The sequence below is a fragment of the Pristis pectinata genome, chromosome 30, assembly GCF_009764475.1.
Source record: "Pristis pectinata isolate sPriPec2 chromosome 30, sPriPec2.1.pri, whole genome shotgun sequence".
In the NCBI taxonomy this organism is placed as follows: Eukaryota; Metazoa; Chordata; class Chondrichthyes; order Rhinopristiformes; family Pristidae; genus Pristis; species Pristis pectinata.
Genome location: NC_067434.1, coordinates 7501077 through 7514635, shown reverse-complemented (window position 1 = coordinate 7514635; position 13559 = coordinate 7501077). Strand labels below are relative to the sequence as shown.

The 13559-nt window shown below is 42.6% G+C and overlaps 1 protein-coding gene across 1 annotated transcript in view; it reads right to left on the bottom strand.

Annotated features, from left to right (window-relative positions):
* shld2 (shieldin complex subunit 2) overlaps positions 1–9122 on the bottom strand; it is a 49642-nt gene extending 40520 nt beyond the window's left edge. Inside the window, 2 exon segments of the mRNA XM_052041671.1 lie at positions 8635–8815; positions 9028–9122. The gene's annotated coding sequence lies outside the window, so the exon portion shown is untranslated.
* Positions 9123–13559: the final 4437 nt, after the last annotated feature.

Below are 13559 nucleotides of genomic sequence, written 5' to 3'. Positions count from 1 at the left end.
TCTCTAAGGAAATAAAATCAAATCGGGTCCCCACTCTGAATCACTTTCAGTTACTGCTGCTTTTAAGTAAATCCTTGTGGATATCAGATGAGAATGAAATCGACTTCAGCTTTGTAATCTTGTCGGGCATTGGGAATGTTCACGATGCAAGGTAGGACTGCGGAAGGTGTTGGTTTTGCAGATCAGCTTATCCCAACCTGACGTCTTCTTCTTAGGTGATCCATCGGGATCGAGGAGGACCTACTTGCACTCCATCCTGTGGGTTCCAAGGTAGCTAATGAGGCCAATGTTGGAATCACAGACTCTTCCACAGATGGGACAGGAGGTGCTTCATATGTCAGGTGGGTGGGTAACTTATGAGATGGTGCATTCCTTCTGTTATTTGAGATGGAATTATGTGTGCCCCCAATGCATGGACATGGACAGAGATGGTCTCTCTGCCTCCGAAATGCTCTTTTTCCATTTTGAGTTATAGGCCAGGGACTCCCAGGAGTCAGTGTGAATGTTGCATTATTTAAACAAAACTTGAATCTTTTCTTTCCTCTGCCTGATAATCTCTTCTTATGACAAAGCTCAGAATGGAACATCAGTTGTGGGAATCTAATGTCAGGCAAGCAAATGACGTGGCCTATCCAGTAAAGATAACTGTGTGTAATCGGTGCCTCAATGTTGAACTGAGATAGGACCCCGATGTTGGTTCACTCATCCTTCCAGGGCATTTGGAGTACTTTGCAGAGAATGTATTGGTGGCATCTTTCCAGTTCCTTGGAGCACCTGCTCTAGGCAGTCTTGGTTTAGGAAGAGTCACTACACCAGAAAAGATTGGCTGAGCATGCTGCAACAGCCTCTGATAGCTTGTCATGCTCGCTTGCTTTTGTTTTAACTACATACTTTCAGAAAACACCTGGGAAAAATATCACTATGCTTCTGCAGTGGGAAATGTGTTAGGAACATGGGCAGATGTGTGACTCAGTGCAGGAATGTGGGCGGGAGTTGGCAGTGAGGGTGAGTGTACAGCCAGGGGACTGGGGAATGGGGCAGGTATGCACATGGAGCACCGGCTGGGATCAGGGCCAGGTGTGAAGAAGGAGCAAGGCCAAGAATGGGGCCAGGTGCCAGAGTCTGGAAGGTGAGTGAGACTGGAGCCAGGCTGGGAAGGTGGGCAACCATGGGACTGGAAACAAGGGCCAAAGTGTGCCCAGGGATGCCAACATCTAAAACATCCCAAAGTGCACTCTTGGCCCAATCCTGCTCCAGGTCCTCAAAAACATAATGCATTAAAGCTTCCACTTGATGACATCTACTTCTACCCTTCACCCACCATGCTTAGAAGCGTGGAAATTGTCTTTATTTCTTCATCTTTCACGGTCTGGACATTGCTGGCAAGGTCACCATTTATTTCCCTTTTTTAATTGTCTCTAAATTGAGTGGCGTGTTATGCCACTTCAGCAGGCATTTAATAGTCAACACATTGGTGAGTCTGAAGTCACATATAGGCCAGGCCAGGTAAACTTGCCAGATTTCCTCCCTGAGGGAAAAAACATCTGTGTCATTATTTATGATGATCTAGCAGCTTTGTGGTCATCACTCCTAATAATTAGTTTTTTAAAAAAAGATCCTGATTATAAACCAAATTTAAATTCTAGGGCTGCCGTTGTGGGATTTGAACTCAGATATCTGGAGTGTTCATCTAGACCTCTGGATTACTAGTCCAGTAATTTAATTGCTGTCCCACCATCACATCCACGAGAATCACAAAAATTTAAATGACAGGAGGCTATTTATTCTCCCCACTTTTCCATCACCTTTCTCCCCACCCCCAGATTCTACCACTTATCTATACATAAGGGGCAATTTACAGTGGCCAATTACCCTACCAACCCATGTTTTTGGGATGCATGAGGAAACTGGAGCACCCAGAGGAAACCCATAGAGTTATAGGGAGAACATGCAAATTCACACAGACAGCACTGGAGGTCAGAATTGAACCAAGTTGCTGGAGCTGTGAAGCATCAGCTCTACTAGTTGCCCCACTGTGCCATTCGCAATCTTCCCACTTTCCAGCTCTTGGTCGTTGAGCTGTTCTAACATACAGGCTTGGTTTTCATCCAGGTTCTTTTTTAAATGTGATGATGATTTCTGGCTCCAGCAGCTTTCAGCAACTTGCTGAATTTGTTTCCTCAACAAGCCTCTTATTCTTTCACTGATTAACATCAACTGTTGTGCAAAGATCCAAGTACTTCCTGTCACCTGCTTAGGCTTTGCATCATTTTATACTCAGCAATTAAATGCCCTTCATTGTTCCAAGAAATATAATCTCATCTTAATCAGTCTCTTTATAACAACTATAATTGTCCAAGTCTGGTTAAATCCAGTACATCTTCTCTGAACTCATCCTTCTGTTATCACCTTCTTTCTATAGTATAGCATCCAGAACCAATGCATAGTACTTTAGATGTGGTATAACTCATGTTTTATACAGTTCTACTGTTATTTTCCTGCTCTTATTTCATGCCTTGGCCAATGAAGACAAGTATCCCACTTGCCTTCAAAATCATATCTAGTTGCGTTGCGTCGGTGGACGAGCATTTCAAAATTCCTCTGTTCCTCTAAACTTTTAATATTGCACCATTTATCATGTATTTCTTTGCTTTGATTGGAACTAAATGCATTCCTTCATGGTTTTCCAGATTGAACTCCAGTGGCCACCTCCGTGACAACTTAGCCAGTCCACTGGTACATTCCTGCAGCCAGACACTTCACGCATACAACTTTAGTTAAATCAGCAAAGTTCTTCATCAAAACCCCTACATTTTAGTCTAACTCATTAATATTTATCACAAAAAGCAAGGGAACTAATACTGAGCCCCATGGGGAAAAAACTAAGAAGTTTGACAGTGCTTATTTGTGTCATAACAAACAAATTCCTCCCCTTTGCCAGCTTCTCAATTCCAAAAATCTCCTCAAAAACAATCTTTTCCAATTCCTTTGACACTTTTATTGCTTGCAATTTGTTTCTCTTTTCAGAAGTTCCTGGGGAATGTGCTGCATTAATGCAAGTTGTTTTTACCTTTATAAATCTTGGACAAGTAAATGTTTAACTTGGTGAAGGTACATTATCAGATACCGCAGGAGTCAAGTGTTCAATAAACTGCAAGTATTGCATTTTAATGGCCAACCAGCTAAATGAAATTGTTGACTCTGTGTTTTCCATTTTAATTTTCTACACCGCAACACCAAAGGCTATCAGGCTATAAAGCAGATTGGGGCATCCTAAGGTTATGAATTTAAATCAACCTTGACCAAGTTAAACATTGGCTATAAACTATGATATAAAATTGCAAGTGTACTGGTGCCTCACTGGCTTTGTATCATTGGGAATCCTGAGAATTATTAATGTGAAGTTATTATAAATTGGTGACCTTCTTATTTTCTGTGCTCTGAGGTGCTTTTTCATATGACTGGGCTACAACTGATCATCTTCAACATCTGTATGCACAAAGATGACCGTTTATTTGAAAACAACTTTAAACAACGGCTATGATTCCTATCATTGATTTTGCCAAGACTCTCTCACAGTTTAACACATCATTTAGTTTGCAGCTAAGATAAACCAAAATCCTTAACGCAATGCCTCAAATTGGGTAAGCTTAGATAAGATATCTTTGTTAGTCACATGTACATCGAAACACACAGTGAAATGCATCCTTTGCGTAGTGTGTTCTGGGGGCAGCCTGCAAGTGTCGCCAACTTTGCATTATGCAAGAGAAAAATCATCCCAGGATTTCTAAAAAAACATGATCTTATCCACTGGTACAAAAAACAGAAATGTTGAGTATGGTAAGAGATTAGGAAACATTGATGTTCAAAGGAACCTAGGAATCCTTTTACACAGGTCAATGAAAGCTACAATGCAGGTGTAGCAGGCAGTCAGGAAGACAACCGATACATTAGTATTTATTGCAAAAAGATTTGAATATAAGAGTAAGCATGTCTTATACCAGTTATCTAGGGCTTTCGTACAAGCACACCCAAGCACTGTGTACAATTCTGGTCTTCCTTCCTAAGGAAGGATTGATAATGGTTTATTACTGTCACATGTACTGAGGTACAGTGAAAAGCTCTTGTTTGTGTTCCATCCAGACAGATCAAGCCATATGTAAGTAAATCGAGGTAGTAAAAAGGAAAACAGAATGCAGAATATAGGGCTACTGAGAATGCAGAGCTACTGAGAAAGTGCAGTGCAGGTAAACAATATAAAGTGCAAGGGCCAAAACGAGGTAGATTGGGAGATCAAGAGTTCATCTTTAGTGTATGAGAGTCCATTCAAGAGTCTGATAACAGTGAGATGGAAGCTCTCCTTGAGTCCGGTGGTATGTGCTTTCAAGCTTTTGTATCTTCTGCTCAATGAGAGAGGGGAAGAGGGAGAATGACTGGGGTGGGAGGAAGAATTGTTATAGAGGGAGTTCAGTGAAGATCTACCATACTAGTCCCTGAAATGCCATAACATGCAAGGACAGCTTGAGTACTCCAGTCTCTATTCTTTGGAGTTTAGAGGAATGAGAAGTGACTTCACTGAAACAAAGAACATTTTTAGTGGACCTAACAAGGTAGTTACCAGGAAGGATATTTCCCCTGGCTAAGGGGTCACAGTCTCAAAATAAAGGATAGGCCATTTCAGATTGAGGTGAGAAGTTTCTTTACTCAGATCTCTCTACTCAGGAGGCTCAATCATTGATGTGTGCTTAAACAGATTTGAATAATTTGTACATGTTTCCGGTGAAATTTTCAACCTCACACTTTTGATGAAAGACATTTTTTTAAAATCCCCCAAACTACAAGATTTTACTCATATTATTTCCTCTAAGACCATACCATTTAAATGGCCAACACTCAGACTGCATTCTTTGTCCTCACTGAAACCTGCGACGTCCCATGGTTTCAAATAGAACCTCATGTGCTTGTGCTTGAGTGCTTTTCTCATGAGTCGTGGTCACATTTAGCTCCCTTGCTTCAGGTTCATTACAGGCTGCCACTGCTTCTCTCTGCACTATGCAGCTCCTTACTGCTTTAGGGAGGTCACCCAAACTCCATACTCAGGGAGGTAAGACTCCATTTACAGCCAAGCAGGTAGAGCAGGCATGGACTACAAGTTGATATGACCAATTAGAACATGCATTGAAAACAATATCAGTTTCGGCACAGCATTAGACAGGGAAACCCAACAACACTGCTCTGCGAACCTCATATATGAAGATTTTGCTCTTTCTGTGACGTTCACTAAGAGCACAAGAGTGTACTACAATGGAATTTTAATATCAAAAAATTACTTGGAGCAATTTCTAAACCAGAGTTTCCTGTATCCAACCAGTTGCCTTGTATTGTCATTTTTCCAAGAGAAAACTATTACATTTTCAGTCTAAAACTGTTATAAGGTGTAATAGGCAGTTATTGCTATATAGACAATCCTCATACTTGTTCATTAATATCATCTATATATCATCATGTGTGATTACATGAACAGTTTGGAGAATACACTGTATGAATTAAGCCTTGAAATCAACCATGCTTATTTTGACATAAACTTTGACTCAGTAACTATCAATCCCCCTTCCCCCACAACATTCCATCTATTTATAAGTTATTGCAACATATAAATCATTCATCAGGGTCAAATTTCAAAGAGACAGACCCCTGCTTGCTACAGGCTATCCATGACACACCACTAGACAGTAATAGGACAGAGTGAGACAACACCCACAGCACTAACCTCGAAAGAGTAGCGATTGGCATCTGCTTTACTGAGTTGTATTATGTCACCCTAATCTAGTTTAAAATTATTTTCCTCATAACAAACCAAGTCCAACTTTAACAATAAGCAAGGGAATAAGAAATTACACATGTTAAGTAATTATTTTATATTAATCTTAATGGTTGAAAATAGAAAATACATCCTGGAAACTTCAGGAACCAATGATTTAAGTGAAAATAACGAATGTAAGTAAATTGGTATTAGTAAAGAACTAAATGCAGAAACAAGAAGTTTACAACTCCTATGGATTTGATGGCTATATTCTAAGATGTTAAAAGAATTTGCGAGTTGGCTGCAATGGAACTAGACTGTGTGGAATACAGAGTTCAGGGAAAGAGTGTAGAGTGGGAGTAAAAATAGAAAATCCTAAAAAACTCAGCAGATCAGGCAGCATCTGCGGAAAGAGAAAACTCTGGTTAGACCACACTTGGAGTACTGTGTCCAGTTCTGGTTGCCTCATTATAGGAAGGATGTGGAGGCATTGGAAAGGGTGCAGAGGAGATTTAGCAGGATGCTGCCTGGATTAAAGAGTATGGATTATGAGGAGAGACTAAAGGAGCTGGGGCTTTACTCATTGGAGAGAAGGAGGATGAGGGGAGACATGATAGAGGTATACAAGATATTGAGAGGAATAGATAGCATGGACAGCCAGTACCTCTTTCCCAGGGCACCAATCCTCAAACAAGAGGACATGGCTTTAAAGTAATGGGTGGGAAGTTCAAGGGAGATGTCAGAGGGAGGTTTTTCACCCAGAGAGTGGTTGGTGCATGGAATGCACTGCCTGGGGTGGTGGTGAAGGCTGATGCGTTGGTCAAATTCAAGAGATTGTTAGATAAGCATATGGAGGAATTTAAGATAGAGGGATACGTGGGAGGAAGGGGCTTAGATAGTCTTAGGTGTGGTTTGAAGGTCGGCACAATATGGTGGGCCGAAGGGCCTGTATTGTGCTGTATTGTTCTATGGTTCTAAACTGGGCGAGATCTGGGTAGAATGAGATTAAACTGCGTGATCTATTGAAAGGTATAGGGTGTGAGGGAAGTGGAATTTGACCTGGTAGGATTTTTAAAGTGTGGTAAAGGGGGACGACAAATACATACACAGGGGTTATTAAAGATAAGGGGTGTGTGAGATGGAATTGGGTGGATATGAAAGGGCTCAGGGAGGAGGGCAAACTGAGACGAAGTATGGAGCTTAAAAGGTAAGCAGTCCTTCTTTGGTACTGAACTCACACTGAACGATAACAGGGCAGCATTTAGAGGAGATAGTAGGGAGACTATGGGTCGTAGCAGGCCGGTGGCTGGAGAGGGAGTACAGGCAACTGCAGCAAGAATGGAGGCCAGAGAATACACCATCCTCACTGCCTTGGGTGCTGGCTGAATGGAGCTTTCCCATTTTCTCTGTGACCACTTAGTGCTCTGGTTTCCTCCCACATCCTAAAGACATGCTAAGACTAGGTTAACTGGCTTCTGTAAATTACCCTAATGTAGGTTAAGGGCAAGAAGAATCAAAGGGCAGTTGATGGGCATGTGAAAGAGATTAAGTTGCAGGATACAGGGAAATATGAAATAAAGGAGGGAATGGAACTGATGGGATTGCTCTCCTGGGATCCAGCACAGACCTGATGGCTAAATGGCATTCAATGTCATTTTAAGTGTAAGAGTGACTGCACTATCTTCTATGATTATTGCTGTGGTCTCAGGACAGGTAGTTGGTCTGATCGGTACTGTCTGAACCTTCCCTACTACAATCTACAAGGGACTAATTACTCACCATCAGATTCAAAGACCTGGGCATGGTGCATCCCATGTATCCTGTTCCCACCCCACCACTATACACAAGAGAGCCAGTGAAGTTTGTGGAAAAAACTTATTTGCAAAAATAAATTTGTACTTTTGAGAAGGTATTATCCAGAGCTTGCACAATCTCTTGCAACAAGGCCCTGTGCATCTTCAAAGCCTTTCATACCATAAAACCATACCATTGGTGGGACTATAACAAGCACCACAATTGGCTACATACCTCCAAAGTTTCAAGTGCCCTGCACTCACTTTATGACACTGAAAAGGTAGTTAACTAAATAGCTAGAAAATTAAAGTGGTCTGGCATTTCTTACCATAAGCATTTCTCAGCATAAATGCCAGTAGGTTTTGGCCTTCTGCAGAGGTCCCAAACTTACTGGCTGAGCTCCACTGGCCATTTCCCAGTTGTATCCTGCTGCTGGATTCCATGGAGTCCAATGACTTACGCTGAGGAATTGGACTGCAGTTCCTGCAGCAGGTTAGACCTGCCACTGGAACCTGGGAGAAGAAAGATGCTACTTCATTGACTGTTATTTAGTTTGGTTTTGGTGTTTTTAATTATTTAAAAGTAGCGGTTTCAGTCTTTTTTTTAAAATGCCTGCAGTCTACAACTGTACCCATTTCGTTTTAGTCATATGCAAATTTGCAAATTACTATCTTTTGCCAAATCCAAACAGGGACAAGGTACATGAAGTACCATGAGTGGACCACGCATGGTTTTGTAAGTCTTAACCTCAGTGATGATAATGGACATTTTTCCAAACATTGGTAACCTGTAGAGCACAGAAAAGATAAACAGTTGGAAATAAAAAGTTATTTCAACTGTCCCAAACTGTCAGACTACCTTCAACAGGAGGATTGCAACGTTATTTTGCCATGGCTTTCAGCTTCACAGTTTAATTGAGGAGAAGACAACTGCTGATGTACAGTAACTGTGGTAAGGTTATATTGTAGCGGCTGCTACTGCGATGTGAGAATAAAGACACAAGCCTGCAAGCTGCGGAACAAGACTGATTTATTTACCTGCCTTGTGTGGGCCTTTTAAGCCGCGCTGTTCTCGCCTTCTGAAAACGGAAATGATGTATGCGCTACGTCATCGAAATCTTTTCAAGCGTGCGGGTTCTCCCCCGTCGCTCGGGGAAGACGAAGGCCCAGCGCTGTCTTGGGCCCTGCCGCTCCGACGACGACTGCTGAGCCGGTTCGCCTGCACGGACAATGAGTAGCCACAATATTATATAAATAGCATGTTGAAAATTGAAATACTAGCACCAACAAAGCAGCCAAAAAAAAATTCCAACTATTCAATCTATGCCTCTTTTCCTCCTCTTCTGAAGATTTTCCATTTGCACTTTAATTCAACAGATGCCATCAATTTACTGGTCTTGCAAAAGTAATGGTATGGCTGAAGCTACTCACCATTATAAGGGATCTTTATTGGTCACATGTACATCGAAACACACAGTGAAATGCGTCTTTTGCGTAGAATGTTCTGGGGGCAGCCCGCAAGTGTCGCCACGCTTCCGGTGCCAACATAGCATGCCCACAACTTCCTAACCCGTACGTCTTTGGAATGTGGGAGGAAACCGGAGCACCCGGAGGAAACCCATGCAGACATGGGGAGAATGTACAAACTCCTTACAGACAGTGGCCGTAATTGAACCCAGGTCCCTGCCGCTGTAATAGCGTTACACTAACTGCTACACTACCGTGCTTGAGCTATTTATGCAACAAGAGAGCAGCAGTTTCAACTAAGGGGCAGCTACATGAATAAAGCCAATTATCCACAGCTTCCCAAGTTGTATTACTTTGCTTTTAACTATGAGAGAATGAGGTAAGAGATACCTTGTCATTATTAAGAAGAGCAGGATTAACACCCCTGTTGGCCTGGGCAATATTTATTCCTCCATCAAACTCAATGCACAGGTAACACCCTTGGGGTCCTGTGCAATACTTATCGCTTTATCACAAATTCCTGAAAACACTTTACTGGGTGGAGTCAGACGTCACACAAAGGAAGGATAGTCTTCAGAGGTCAATCATCCTAGCCCCAGGACATTACTGCAGGAGTGCCTCAGGGCAGGGCCTAGTCCCAACCATTTTCACCTGCTTTATCAATGACCTTCCTGTCATCACTTCTGACTTTGAAGTGGGTGTGTTTGCTGATGATGGCACAATGCTTAATTTCACTTGCAACACTTCAGTAAATGAAGCAGCCTATGCCTGCACACAGCAATATTTAGAAACTGTCCGGCATAGGCTGACATGACAAGGAACATACGCGGCACAGCAGTGTCAGGCAATGATCATCTTCAACAGTGGGAGTCTATCCACTTTCCCTTAACAATCAGTAACACTTCCATCACCAAGTCCCCCATCATTAATATCCAGTGGGTCACCATTGACCAGAAACTCAACTGGACCACTCACAACACAATATCTTGTATAGCTGCTGCTCACAGCTTCAGTGATCCAGGTTCATTCCTGACCTCCATTACTGTCTGGGTGGAGTTTGCATGTTCTCCCTGTGAGGTTTCCACCAAGTGCTCCAGTTTCCTGCCACATCCCAAAGACATGCAAATTGGAGGGTTAATTGGTCACTGTAAATTGCCCTCAGTATGTAGGTGAATATAGTTGTGGTAGAATCTGGGGGGAGTTGATAGGAATGTGGGGAGAATAAAGTGTGATCACTTGTAAGACTACTGTAAATGGCTGTTGGATGGTCAGCAGGAACAGTGGGCCGAAGGGCCTGCTTGAATGCTGTATGACTCTACATAGGCCATGACTACAAGAGCAGGTCAAAGATTGGGTACCATGGCGAGTGACTCACCTCCTGATACCCCAAGGCCTTTCCACCATCTACAAGGCACAAGTCAGCTGTATGATGGAATACTCTCCACTTGCTGAGATGAGCGAAGCTACAACATCTCTCAAGGATTTTGACATCACCCAAGAAAAGCAATCTTGGCACTGCATCAACAACCCTAAACAGTCATTCCCTCCATCTCCAATACAGTGGCTGCATGTGTACCATCTACAAAACACACTCCAGTTACACGATCAGATTACTCTGACAGCAGCTCCCAAACCCATGACCTCCACCAGCAAAAAAGGAAAAAGGTAGCAGTTGCCTGGGAACACCACCATTTAAGGGCGTGCATTTGAGGTGAGAGGGGGTAAGTTCAGAGGAAACTTGTGGGGGAAGTTTTTTTACTCAGAGAGTGGTGGATGCCTGGAATGCATTGCCTGTTAGGCTGGTGGAGGCAAATTCATTGGGGGCTTTTAATAAGGGCTAGGTTGGGCAAATGAATGAGAGGAAAATGGAGGGATATGGGCATTCTGTAGGTAGGAGGGATTAGCTATGTCGGTACAACATTGTGGGCTGAAGGGCCTGTTCTGTGCTGTACTGTTCTATGTTCTACCACCACCTCAGGTTCTCTCCAAGTCACACACCATTCTGACTTTGAAATATATCATAATTCCTTCATAACTCCCTCCCCAACAGCCCTGTGGGAGCATCTTCACCAGGGGGACTGAAGCAGTTCAAGGGCAGTTATGCATGGGCAATGAATGCTGGTCTTGCCAGTGATGCTGAGATCTGGAAAATGAATGGCAAAAACATCAAAAATCTTTAAGTTAGGAGTCTCATTGCCACGCACTTTAATTATTTATTTTTTAAATTCAATTTTTCAGGATGTGGGCACTGCCACAAAAGTCAGCACTTATTGCCCATCCATAACTACCCACAACAGAGAGGCTTGCTAGGCTATTTGAGAGGACAGTTAAGAGACAACCACATTGCTGTTAAGTCTGGAGTTACATATAGGCCAGACTAGGAAGGATGGCAGATTTGCTCCGTTAATGACATTAGTGAACCAGATGGGTTTTTACATCAACTGGGATGGCCATCATTGCTAAGACCTGTTTTTGTTAAATTCCAGATTATTAACCGACTTAAAATTCCAGAGCTGCCACAGTTGAACTCAAATCTCTAGATTGCCTGGTAAATTAATCCTCACCAAGATTTTGTTTTTTTACAGAGTAATATGTTTTGAATAAAGTGTTTTATGTTTTATTTCCCTTGTTTTTTCCTCTCCCAGTTTAGTATATGTTCTCCTCGCCATTTCTTTTTTGATTTAAATTCCCCTGCCTTGACAGTCCTGGTGCTGCTGATTTCACTATCCTACTGTCCAATTCGTTAAACAGGTGCACTTGTTGTTTGGCTATTTATTCAAGTCGCAGATTCTTCGTTCCCTCGATGATCCATTATTGACTTGCACCTTCAGCGATGTGCTGCACCAATTATGTAAAAACCTCATTATTCAACAGTAATGTATCAGCAGACACTATTAGTTGATCCACCAAATACTGACTCATGAGTACCTTGCTTAAAAAAGACGTATTTATAAAGCATCCTTCACAGCTCACAGGTAAGTTCACTATATCCATTTAGAGCATCAGTCCTCTAACAAATACTATCTCTGCTTAATGAGGATAGCAGTCTTCTCATGTGTGACATCTCAGTTTAATTGGGACACCAAGATGTCCATGATGAAATAAGGTTGTTCCTTGGGAGCCCCACACTACTCCCAATGCCAATGAGGGCATCAAGATGCTCCCTGACAAAATAATGTTGTTCCTTGGCAGTACCAAACTGCTCCCATATGGCAATGAGCAGAGCTCTAGCTGGATCAGCCTGTGAAGCAGAAAGACTCTTCACGGCCCATTTCTATGCCCCAACATCTGCAGGAGGGGATGAATGACAGGGTTGTCAATGAGTTCTTGCATAGAAGTGTACGTGACTTCCAGTGTGGTGGTCCTGGTTTCAAGCAAGAAACCAGGACCATCTCAGTGCTCCTTGGCATCACATCCACTGGTCAGGCTGGCTGGACGATGTGCTCACCATCTCAGCATGCATCCACATCACCCTCATCACGAAAGCATCTTGATGATGGTCCACATCGGAATCTCCCAGGATAGTGTGGGTGCATAGACCATCCCCTTGGTGGGCTTCCATATCTGGTATCATACTGCAGCTAGCTCATGCCCAGTGCAATTCTGCATAATTTTTAATCTTTCTGATCTGGTCTGCTCTTCCCTCATGGTGCTCAGGTCTGAGGTGTTGCTGTATGGTGCCAGGCACATTGACATAATGTGCTTTTCATCATGATTATCATTCTCCTCCACATCTTCTCCTGCTCAGCAGCCTCTCTCCTCCATCAATTACAAGATAAGCCTCTTCATATGTCTGAGGCACTGAGCTTGAGAAGGATCCTGTCCCAAGTGTGTGTCCTCTCTTCAAATCTGGGTAGGCTTAGTAAAACGGTTAAATTAAAGATCTTTCAGTAACACTTTCATTTGCATCCGTGTGGAGACTTAGGCCTGTGTGCTGATATATGTGCTCTCACGTGAAAGCAGTATTTTCATACAGAGCTTACCTTAACAAATCTAGAAGGTCAGTGTTCCACTATGAGAGGTTTCTTATTCATGACCAATGTTATTCCAGCCATCTCCTCTTCTGGCCCCCAGCCCACATGACCTCAGGCAAACTGGATGAAATATAGGCCCCTCTCCCTCTTCCCTGCAGTCTCTCTCCCATCAATGGTGTTCCTGTTGACTGATGCCCTTCTGAAATTAGTGTACAGCAAAGTAGTTGCGCTAAACTGGGTGAGGTGCCATCAGACACTGTGCATGTCCTACTGTAGCAGATGTTTCTAGATGTAACCCACCTCAGCTCTGTTTCAAACATCTTTTTGGCCAACTTCCTGATTTTTCTGCAGGGAACTGACTGGTGTTAGGGTTATATGCAGTGCTAGTTTAACTCATCAAAAAATGGAGAAATTCAATTTTTTGGCATTTATTGCTAAAGGGCTATTGAAAACCATGAATTAATTTCTTTAAATGTCTGCCATTTCTGCCCCTCATTCTCTTTAATCTAATTTGGAATCTGC